Raw genomic sequence first — 12,296 nt, forward strand, 5'->3', positions numbered from 1 at the left:
AAGTGTGAGCTTGCTATGTTCTGTTGACTGGCTTTTTAATGGGTTAATCTGTCAAAATGTGTAGGGCTCGTCTCTTAATCATTACCACATGTATATGTAAATAATAGGCTATATAAAGTGTATACGATGTTGTCTAGATTGTTTTAGCTTCTCTGGTTTCTAAATTGTTACTGTCCTGATTATGTTTTCTGATTCTTAATACTACTATACTATAATTCTATTTTCTCCTGTTTTTATTCAGTTTGAGTACCCACCCTCCCAAAAGACTGTGCACGGCTGTGCTTTGCACACACTGCGTGTCTGCTTGTTTGTCTTTCTCTCTGTCTCTCATGCGTGCACACACACACACACACACACACACACACACACACACACACACACACACACACACACACACACACACACACACACACACACACACACACACACACACACACCTCACTTGGTGTGGCTACAAGGGTGTGGCAGAAAGTTAACGATCAGAGTTTAGATTACATTACATGTGCATATGAGGGTGAGCTGGTTGCGGTAGTCCTCATATGCACTGATCAAGGTACATGCACAGTTACGAGAAGGCCTACGCGATAATATATGGACCCTTCATTTTACAGGCTGTATCAAGTCAATCACATGTAATTGATTGACTTGATACAGTCAGGGGCTCCGTAATAAAAGGCTACAAAGCATGCTCAAAAGGTTTTTACGTTGATTATTAGCATTAGTGAGTTACACTAACACCTAGCATTATCTGTGATCAGTGGTGGAAAGTAACTAAGTACATTTACTTAAGAACTGTACTTAAGTACAGTTTTGAGGTACTTGTACTTTACTTGAGTATTTCTAATTTCCGATACTTTTACTTCTACTTCACTACATCTCAGAAGCAAATATTGTACTCCACTACAATTATTTGAAACTTTAGTTACTAGCTACTTTACAGATATAAATTATGATATTATGAAACATTCATTAACCACTTTAACCCTATTGTATACCTAGGCTATTTGAAAATAGCAGATATACAAGCTCACAACGCGTCACAGCGTGACACGTTATGAGCTTGTAGATCTGCTATTTTCAAACGTTTTAGTACTTTTACTTGTGGTACTTTAAGTACATTTGGATACCAATACTTTTGTACTTTTACACAAGTAGATTTTGAATTCCGGACATTTACTTGTAACAGAGTATTTCTACATTGCAGTTTTGACTTTTACTTAAGTAAAACATTTGAGTACTTTTTCCACCACTGTCTGTGATACATCAAAAATACAAATGTAGTTCTAGATTTTAAGCGGAAAATGAAAAAAACATGACAAAGAGTACAATCCTCTTGGAGCTAGCAGCCCCAAGAGGCCATGCACCTCCTTGGGGTTCATTCTGAAATCTGCCTATTTAGATGATGAGTATTCATGCCTGTAGAGTTGACATTTTGGCCTGAGGGTGGTGCTAGAGGAAAGGTCATGGGGGTCATTCAAACATTCAAGGGTTTATCCTGTGTAGAGCATGAATAAACTCAACAAGTTTCTTGGCAATCTGTCCATTCAACGTTGAGATATTTTGTGTACATGGTAATCCAACTTAGTGTCTTTGTCAGGAAGGAACATATTGTTCATACGTAAGTAAGTAATAAATAAATGAAATGCAATTAAACTGCTTACATAATTAGACAGAGACACTGCTGAACATAAATAACAGCCACTTTAAAGGACTCTGGTTGCATACTAGTATACTGTTCCATTAAGTAGCATATCTTATTTTCCACACACTGTTTCCCTTAACTTTTGACCCCTATACTTGTCCCCTCTCTCTCTCTCTCTCTCACAATACGTTCCTTCCTGACAAAGACACTAAAAGCAGGTCAGTACCAAAAGCTGTCTCGCTATACAGCCGGCACTTAAAATAAGAGAAGCTTGAAATGTAAAAATCTAATCAGCCTAGCTTTTGGCATATTGCAAGTGTGACGGTAATGTTCTGGCAAGTCTGCCAGTGGCACAGTTCTGGAATACCTGAGTCAATGAAACTCTGCTCACCTAATACGTTCCTGCAGCACCTATTCATGCCTACAAGTACAAATGCATGCCAGAGAGTCATTGTTTTCGTAATGGCAGTAGGACAAAAAGGGTGTGGATGTTTTATGGAAAACGCCTACATATACACACTTTCCCTTTACTTGCTCCAACTAGCAAACACCAGGCTGGTCGGGGTGCGCATGCTCACACACACACATACACACACACACACACACACAGAGAGAGACCCTGATGTCCTAATAAGGAGTGAGCGAGTGAGTGAGACAAAGCCAATAGGACTGACATAGGACCGGCATAATTCCCAAAGATTGTATTGGAAAGTTACGGCTTTTGAAAATGTTTTCCATTTTGTAAATGGCAAGAACTTGATGCGCTGAATAGTTTTTCGGCTACTTTGCATATAGTTTGAATTGGCTCTCCTCGCATTATATCACCACTTACAATAGTGGCGCAAGTTTAACTCAAAGGAGTACATTTTCACACTCTATTTGGGGCCTCTAGTCATCTCTCACACTGTGAAGCACATGAATGAAGTGGAATAGCGAAACTAACATTGTGTGTGAGGCAAACAGAACTGCAGGCAAAGGTTACATCATTCTCTCTCTCTCTCACACTCTCTCTCACACTCTCTCTCTCTCACACACACTCTCTCTCTCTCTCTCTCTCTCTTTCTTTCTCTCTCTCTCTTTCTCTCTCTCTCACACACACACACACACACACACACACACACACACACACACACACACACACACACACACACACACACACACACACACACACACACACACACACACACACACACACACACACACACACACACACACACACACACACAGCCAGTGAATAAGCGATGACAAGATAGTGGTTGCTAGGTGATGCGCAGTAATGGCAACAATAACAGCAGGGTTCCAGACATCATCGTCATGATGTGATGTGAGAACAGCAACATGAAACAGATGTCTCTTTACATGGGGAACATAGAGATTCTTCACTCTTGTCCTGACTCCTCGACATGCTCATTCACTTTTCTGCCCAGAATGAATAGTCCAACACCATTGATGCACGTTATAAATGAGTATAACAGCAAGCATTCATGTTTGGTTTATTTGGCAGGGACCATGACCAATTGTACCAATTCAATTCAATTAAATTTAATTAAGTGTCAAATCACAACAAGTTGTCTCAAGACACTTTACATGTAGAGCAGAGACCAGAGCACAGGGAGGCCACAAAGACCATGGCCTTCATTGCCCCTTCAGTCTGGCCTTGTGCCCCTCAAACGAATGGCATGCCCCAGCTGACCGTACCACTTTCTCCTATGTCTCTCTCTTGTCAATATGCAGACACCAGTGTCTCTTTCTTTCTTTCTATCTATTCTGAATTCTTAACTCCCCTGAGTCCCAGTCTTTAAACCAATAAACTAACTTAGATTGGTGCAGGGCTGAGCATGGATCAGATTGTAAATGCCATCATTTATTTATTTCACTGCAGATAGACATATTACATTTAAAATCACCCTTAAATCAAATTAATTCTTTCAATGGACTAAAATCTTGTTTTATTTTTTGGCATTTGGCCTTTGTGCCCTAAAAAAAATGGACAACACCAAAGGCCAAGTGGCCTTGCCCCTAACATGACGAAATTCCAGGCCTGGCAGAGACCCGACATTGTCCCACCCTGAGCAAGCAACTTTGCGCGACAGTGGCAACGAAAAACTCCCCTTAACTGGAAGAAACTTCAGGCACACCCAGGCTCTAGGGTGGGCGGCCATCCGCCTCGCCCTCGACTGTGTCGGGGGGTAAAGGAGAGAGAGAGAGAGAGAGAGAGAGAGAGAGAGAGAGAGGGAGATACAGAGTTAGCTACAAACCACATTTTCATCTGCACTCAAGGAGGGCAAGGAGTATAACAAAACAAAAAAATACAATATGGGTGTAAGAACAATACAATATAACAGATAATATTGTTTTGTAAAATATTATACAAACACGTGATTGTTATTGTCTACGTCCAGTTCAGAGGTCAGAGAAGAGAAAGCCTTATTGGCATGAACCGAGTTAGTACAGTATTAGGTATTAACCCATTAAGACCTGAAGCCGATTCTACATGTCTCCTAAATCTCAGTAGTATTCTGAAAAACATATGTTTCTATATCAGTGGTGCTCAATCGTTTTCATGTCAAGGACCCCCAAAATTATATGTATTTGGCCGCGGACCCTCATCAAAATATTTTGTTCCAGGGACCCCCCAGAAGCAAAGATTTGAGTTAAAAATGTTTGCTTTAGAAATATATATATTCAAAGATTTGCACACATTTTCAAGATTTTTCTAAAATAGCAGATCTACAAGCTCATAGCGCGGCACTCGGTGCCGCGCTATGAGCTTGTATATCTGCTATTTTTGAATAGCCCAAAGTGTAAAATAATGCTTTTTTTAGCTCAAATCTAAAAATGACACAGTGCCAGGTCTTAATGGGTTTAGTGTTGTCAAAACCTGGAAAAGACTACAGAATAGGAATATCACACATACCATATTAATAATAATGTAATTAATATGGTACAATGCAGGTACAAATACATTCTGTAGAATAACAACACAAGTGTGTCTTATATACTGTAGATACATACAGTAGACTCAAGTTCAAGTACAAGCAAAACATGCATACTGTCACCCCTGAGGTATATAATACAAAGAAATCTGTCTAGTCAGGGGCGTCACGGCCATTCACTGTGTGTACGACGCGACACCCTCACTCTCACAGATCCGTGATTTCATACCCCCCACTTTTTGAAAAAAAAAAATATATATTTTTTTTTTGATAATAAATCGGTAAAATTAGGCAAAAATAAAAATTAAATAACCTAACCCTAAAACCGAAATAAAGTAACCAAAACACGAAAAAAACTAACAAAATCCGCCCAAAAAACGTTGCAAATTTTTTTAAATACAGAATTTGTTTACATTTGACACTTACAAATGTTTTTCACGCTTTTTCAAAAATAGCAGATCTACAAGCTCATAGCGCGGCGCACTGAGCTTGTATATCTGCTATTTTTGAATAGCCAAAGTGAAGGGGTATAGTCCACCGAAAGTCCACCCCCCCACCTTCTGAGAGCCTGTGACGTCCCTGTGGCTAGTAATGCTTGTTTCCTCTCCAAGAACAACTGAGGGATTCGGAGAATGCATAGAACAGAAATAAGATGACAGTTGTCAGAATGATGTGCTTGCACGCTGTATAATTTCAGAGGGTTTCCCATGAAACTGCTGATGGATGTACCGTCTTCAGGCTATGTATGACCTTGAAAATAAAGAGGAGGATTGGAGTTTTAGTGAGCCAGAGGCTGGGCCTTATCTCCAAACTGACTGACTGACAGGTGGTTTTGCAGGAATGTTTTCAATCCGCGGTGGAGTGGATAGGCCTGCTTTTGACAGGTTACATACTGTATTTTGACAGTTATATTTGACACGTTATTTGCTGCTCAGCACAGAAGATCACAAACGGTCCATTTTGAGAAATAGGATATGAAATACCATGGATCTTTGATACTACGGTCGGACCATTTATATCAACATCAGAAAAGGAGAATTATTTTCCAACTAAACTTATTATTGTGCAAATGCTGGTGCCAAAATGAGATCGACTGTACAGTAAAAGCCACACTAATTGAAATAATTGGTGTGGAAGGGGGTTGTGGGAGAAAATGTAAAACCAAAGAGTTGTTTTATTTTTGTAATTTGTCTCTTTACTCTTTGAATAAACTTCCCTTAAAAAGCAGGCAAATGCGCAACATTGTACTTGCACTAAAAAAAAAAGTTTTTATTTAGAGTAGCCAATTATTACCCCTTTTTCTTCCCAATTTAGTCGTTATGCCAATTGATTCCTCCCCACACACATTTCTGTGTTGTCACTGCTGTCGTATCCTACTGCCAGTGAGGAGCCCCCACCAGGACGTAGAGCCTTCGTCCTACTCCTCCCACTCAACATTCCCAGCTGACAGGTGCCACCTCAACCCGTAGGAGTCTGTGCAATGACCAATATCACCATCCCTGCCTGGCTTCCCTCCCTCGAACACAGGCCAATTGTGTTCATGTAGACGCTCGACAAAGCCGGGTGCACCACGGTGAATTCGAACCCACAACCTCTGTGGTGGTGGGCCACCCGAGCGCCACTGTATAGCACATTTGCCCAGAAAAATAGTTTTGATTATTTGATTGTTTAGTTTTTTTCAATGAAAGGGTATATAAACTCAAAACTAGTGGTGGTGAGTATTCAACTACAGCTGTTTCATTCAACGGTGATGCTACAATGCAGATGTTCACACTTGAAATACATGAGCTCATACAAGAGTGTTAACGTAACAATGACGCAAACAGGCTCAGTGGAACGTGATTCTCGGTAGACATGATTATGGCTTCATCTCATCCACAGTGACTCACCCACCCAGATTAAAGAGCTGAGGTGAGCACCGGTATTCCCATGCTTTGTTTTGTCCTGCAACCATGGTGAGCAATAAGCTGCACCATCAGCAAGGCGTTCAATTTCAAATATTACAACAGTGAATGGTTGTATTCTAATTGTCATCCTCATTCCAATGCAACACTTTCTAACAATGGAGGGAAGGTGTTTGTGTGTGTGTGTGCGTGTGTGTGCGTGTGTGTACGTGCGTGCGTGCGTGCGTGCGTGCGTGTTTTGGGGGGGGGAGCAACCTGTTTTATTATTTGCAAGATGCCAGCTGTGGCACAAACAATCTGTTTACTTTACAGCGCCATTGCTTGTTTCAAGCACTTCCACATCACGGTGAAGTGAGGGTGTGTACGTCTGAAGGTGAAAGATTGACTTCAAATAAAAGCTCTTTTGACAATATTCCCAAAGGAACACACCCACACAACCCCTATGGACAATCTAACACAAGCATCAAGGGGTGTGTTCCTTTGCTGAATTCTCTTTGTAGCGTATCGACTGAATAGTTGGACTCTATTTGTTCAGGTCCACTTCACATTATGGTTAGCTCCATGTTGCTTTGATGAAGCAGGTTAGATTCAGCTTCAGTGCTAACTCGCTAATGCTTACAAATGAACTAAATATATTTTTTTGCTGTGAGGTTCCGGTACACTTTCATAACATTTACATGGTACTTAGAATGGGCTGGTCATAGCTGAATGGTTAGAGAGGACCGTCTGGGAGGCCGAAGGTCCCATGTACGATTCCATGCCTCAGCGATGCGTCAAAGAGTCCCTGAGCAAGATATTTAACCCCTAGCCTTCATTTTAAGGCTCAAGTATGTTTGCCGCTCCAGACAGATTTTGTAAATAAAAAACAACAGACTATTGATTGGTCTAAGTAGTTGATATACTGACCTACCCACGTTTAATCAGACTATTGATTGGTCTAAGTCATGGGTTTTCAACTGGTGGTCCGCGGACCACTGGCGGTCCGTGAAGGTATTGCACGTGGTCCCTGACCATGCATTTAGTTATGTGGGAAAGTGAAGATTTGTATTTTATTTTATGTTATTTTATCGACCACTTGTTGAGAAACAGTGCAATAATTACCCGGTGGCGTATGATAGATAGATATAGATACTTTATTTGTCCTTGCGGAAATTCATTTTGTGCCAAGCAGCCATCAGGATACAAAAAAATCACAAACACATAACATAAATACCAAATACATAGACAGATCACACAAAAAAAAAAAAAAAAAAAAGCAGAAAAGGCTACCAGTCATGATTCAAGAGGCATCACATTACATTTTATGCACAGAACTGAGATGGGGCCTGTTTGTTCAGGAGTCCTATACTTGTAGGGACAAATGATCTTGAAGCACTAGCCTGCAAGATTGGCACTGTGTACTGTCGTCCTGATGGTAAAAGGTGGTATTGACTGTATAGCGGGTGCGTTCTATCCCTAGCTCTCCCCTTCCTAAGCACCCGGGTCTCATACATTGCTGCCATACTCTCATGTCGTACCCCAGCTATCTTGCTGGATACATTGATGATTTTATGGAGTTTGTTCTTATTAACCAATGATAATGAGCCATACCAAGAAACAAAACAGAAAGCCATACCAGGAAACAAAACTGCTGACCTTTCCTATAGATGGCATCAGTGTTGGAATTCCATGTCAGCTTGGAATCAATCGTTGTACCCAAATACTTCCACATACAAACTCTTCCACTGTTCTTCGGTAGCTTATCTCATCATTCGACGCGCCAATGGTATCAGTTACTGGGAGGATGTCAAGAACTTCCACAGAAATCGGATTTGGAATCTCAAGGGAAACTGCCCATATCACCTCTCCCAACACCTCCCAACAGATGTTTTTGCATTTAGTTATACTTATGTTAACTTTATGAACTTAAAGGTAGGGTAAGTGATATTTCTTGGTTAAAACAAAAAGTATTTTGTTAAAAGGTTAAAGCACTATATTCTGATAGGTTTGTTTACGTGCTCTGCGTGTTTGGTTTGAAGATGCTGTTTGAGATGCGCGGGCTTCATACACTCATTGCTAAGAGTGTAACTACACAATACACACTGTGGTATGGGGTCTGCCTCTGTCCCACTCCAAGTGAATCCAAATTTAATGTACCGCGGGTCATATTTCCTCGTGGGTTTGCTGACTTTGCTCCTTTTGGTGCAGCGGGGGCCGCCCTCATTGCTGCCGCTCGCGGGGCCCGCTGTGCTCTGTTCAGGTACCGGCTCCTGCTCGCCCTGCCCCTGGTTCACGTGCAGATCCTCCTCCTCTAAATCCACGCTGCTCAAATTCTCCTGTTCTCTTCTCTTCCTTAGCGTCCCCGTTTTCAGCCACGATTGCATCATTGTGACTGTTACAGTATTATATCTCTTCTGTTTAATATCGCGCCAGGCGCCAGCCATCAGTTCCGCCTTCACCGTGTTTGTTTTGATTCGCATTCAAAGTAACAGCCAGGAAATGCGCTGTTCCCACGCTGACAAAGTGTTCAACAAAACCTTTTTTAAATTAAATTGTAGTGATATTATGGTAATGTTATTTCCATTCAAAGTAGTATTTCGATAGTTTTATTATGTTTTCATATATATATATATATATATATATATATTTTTTTTTTTTTCATTTTTCCCCCCCACTTTTTTCATTTTTGGGAAGATTCTTCCGCGTAGCACCAGGGGGGGGCTCAAGTACCACCGGTGGTACGTGTACCACAGGTTGAGAACCACTGCTCTATAGCAATGCGTACTATCAGTATATAGAGCTATTTAACACTTATTTTAACCAAAGAAAATCACTTACCCTACCTTTAAATACAAATGGACATAAAAAAGACAATAACATTTTAATTCTAGTCATTAAGCTACTCATATAGACTGAAGTAATTAAAGCGGGTCATGTTTGCACGTTTGGAATTGTAACAGTTGAAATCAATAATATATCAGTATTCCGATATTAAACTGCGGGCCGCACTAAGTGAAGGTGGGGGAGCATGTGGCCCCCGGGCCGCCAGTTGCCCATGTATGCTTTATACAAAACACCTACAGAGCCCCGTCGGTAGGTCATCAATCAATAGTCTGATTAAACGTGGGTAGGTCAGTATACTTAGACCAATCAATAGTCTGATTAAACGTGGGTAATGTCCCATTCAGTGCATTGACAGCATCCGAAATGGGTGCTTTTGACAGGTGCTCCAACAAACCAGTGGTGTAAAGTGACTAAGTAGGCTACATTTACTCAAGTACTGTACCTAAGTACAATTTTTAGGCATTTTGACTTTACTTGGAGTATTTCCAATTTTCTACTCCACTACATCTCACAGGCAAATATTGTACTTTTACTCCACTACAATTATTTGAAAACTTCAGTTACTAGTTACTTTGTAGATTTTGATTATTATTACAAAACATACATTAACCCCTTCATTTTGGCCATATCCATTTTGGCCATTTGAAAACAGCTGATCTACAAGCTCACAATGCATCGCATTGTGAGCTTGTAGATCTGCTATTTTCAAGAGATTTATACATACAAACTTGAAATGGGATATTCTGCATAATGAGTACTTTTACTTTTGGTACTTTAAGTACATTTTGATAACAATACTTTTGTACTTTTACTCAAGTACATTTTGAATTCCGGACATTTACTTGTAACAGAGTATTTCTATATTACAGTATTGATATTTTTCTTATTTTTTAACTTAATTTGAGTTATTTTTCCACCCCTGCAACAAACATAATTGGCTGTGTTGGGGGGTGGGAAGTCACGAGGAGAGGGTGATCTCTGTCATTGCACTAGCGGACTGCACCAGGTTGGCCTATAGGGGTGCATGTTGAGCTGGTAGCGGCACTGGGAGGGATAGCGTGTTCCTCTGCAACGTGTTCGTAGCCCTGATAAAGAAAGGAAGCAACTGGCAACTCTATGTGTATAGAGGTAGAGGAGAGATGGTTGTCTCCAGAACACAGTTAGGGGTTGGCAGTGACAGGGATCAGGGATTATGAAGACATGGGGGTGAACTGGCGGTGACGATGGCACCCATGTGGATCTCGGACTTCATGCGGCCAGTCTGTGACGTCCGTCATCTGTGATGTATCTATGACTTATCCTGTATTAAAATACTATATCCTATACTGGGAGGGCCTGCGGACGGGCTGGCAGGCGGACCACGGCCACATCATTATGACTCAGACATAACCATACGGTGAACAAACCCGATACGGCCATATATAGGCATGTCACTATGACTCAGACATAACCATAAACAAACCAGATACGCCCATATATTGGCATATAATGGAGATCCGGTTGTCGAGAGCCACTAATCCGCAATGCCCATATATGGTTATATGCATATATGGGACAGTCCGACTTCAAACTTTTATTGCGGTTATTGCACATCCTGTAAATTCAACGCATGCGCAGTTTGATCTCCCGTTGTTTTTTTTAAAAGCTAATTAACAGCAGAGATTTGGCGAAATTGGAAAACGGGCTTCGCAGTTGCGTTCAGATGGTAATGGTCAATGGCTGTGTGCAAATGCAGATCAATAGCTCCAGCCACTGAGGAGAACCGGGCACACATTTTTGCTCTCAAATGTTTTGCTCTCACCACGGACTACAGAGGTTTCAATCAGGAACACTCTCGTCTTAGTAGATAAAGATCACCATTTATTGCCACAAATGGAATACAGTTAAGCTTGGCGTTAAAGCTCCGCTCATGGGAGAATATTCACTGAATTTTGTCGAAGCAGCCTGCTAAGCATATATTCAGAGAATGCTTAAGCAAATCCCCCATAGGGGTACAATATGAACAACAAGCAGTATATTGACATATTAGATGATTCAGCATATACGTGATAAACACCAGAATTTAAGCCAATGCATACTTTAACAAGCAGATATACATTAAACAAGCAGATATACATGATAATCACAAGTATTATGGCCTATGCTAGACTATAATCAAAAAGGTGGAGGCTGGGGTGGAGGAGGCAGCTTAGCAGAAGTGGTCAGGCAGCAAGACCAGCAGAGCCTAGAGAATTCGAACCGTATTTAAAGGAACCTTGTTGCTAATGTGTGAGCTGTGATTGGAGTATGAATGAGTGACGTAATGACCAGCTGAGCTGTGAATGGGGAATAGAAAGCTGATGTTCACATCAGCTGACTGACCGCTGGTTACAGCTTTGGCGTGCACGACTTCCGTGTCCTGCATGAACTAACGCTATGCTTCATTTGTCAAATTATAGGAGGATATTGCACAGAAATATAAAACATATGTGAAGATGCTTGGAGGTACTTCCTAATGGCAGCGTGCACAAGAAAGTCTGCTGCGATTACTCCAGTGCTTTGCAAGATTAGCCCTGGACGAGCAAGCACACACGCACATGCACACACACCCACACACGCACATGCACACACACCCACACACCCACACACGCACATGCACACACACCCACACACCCACACACGCACATGCACACACACCCACACACCCACACACGCACATGCACACACACACACACACACACACAGCACCTGTAAGAAACATTTTTCCCAGGCGTACTATACAATTACAGTTACAGTACAAATGCATGGAAACAGACAACTTGCTTGAAGTTTTGGTTAGACACAGCTGATGAACAGGTTTCTGATCATCTTACCACTATAAGCCCTAAAGACACAGACAGATCCTAGAATGTCCTTTGTTTGAAGAATGTTCCACTACAACCATGAACCTGAACTTTCACTGCCTTCAGCTCATTCCATGCATAGGCTGCATTTATATCCAAAACAATAAAA

The sequence above is a fragment of the Gymnoscopelus microlampas genome (genome assembly GCF_963454915.1).
Source record: "Gymnoscopelus microlampas genome assembly, chromosome: 7".
In the NCBI taxonomy this organism is placed as follows: Eukaryota; Metazoa; Chordata; class Actinopteri; order Myctophiformes; family Myctophidae; genus Gymnoscopelus; species Gymnoscopelus microlampas.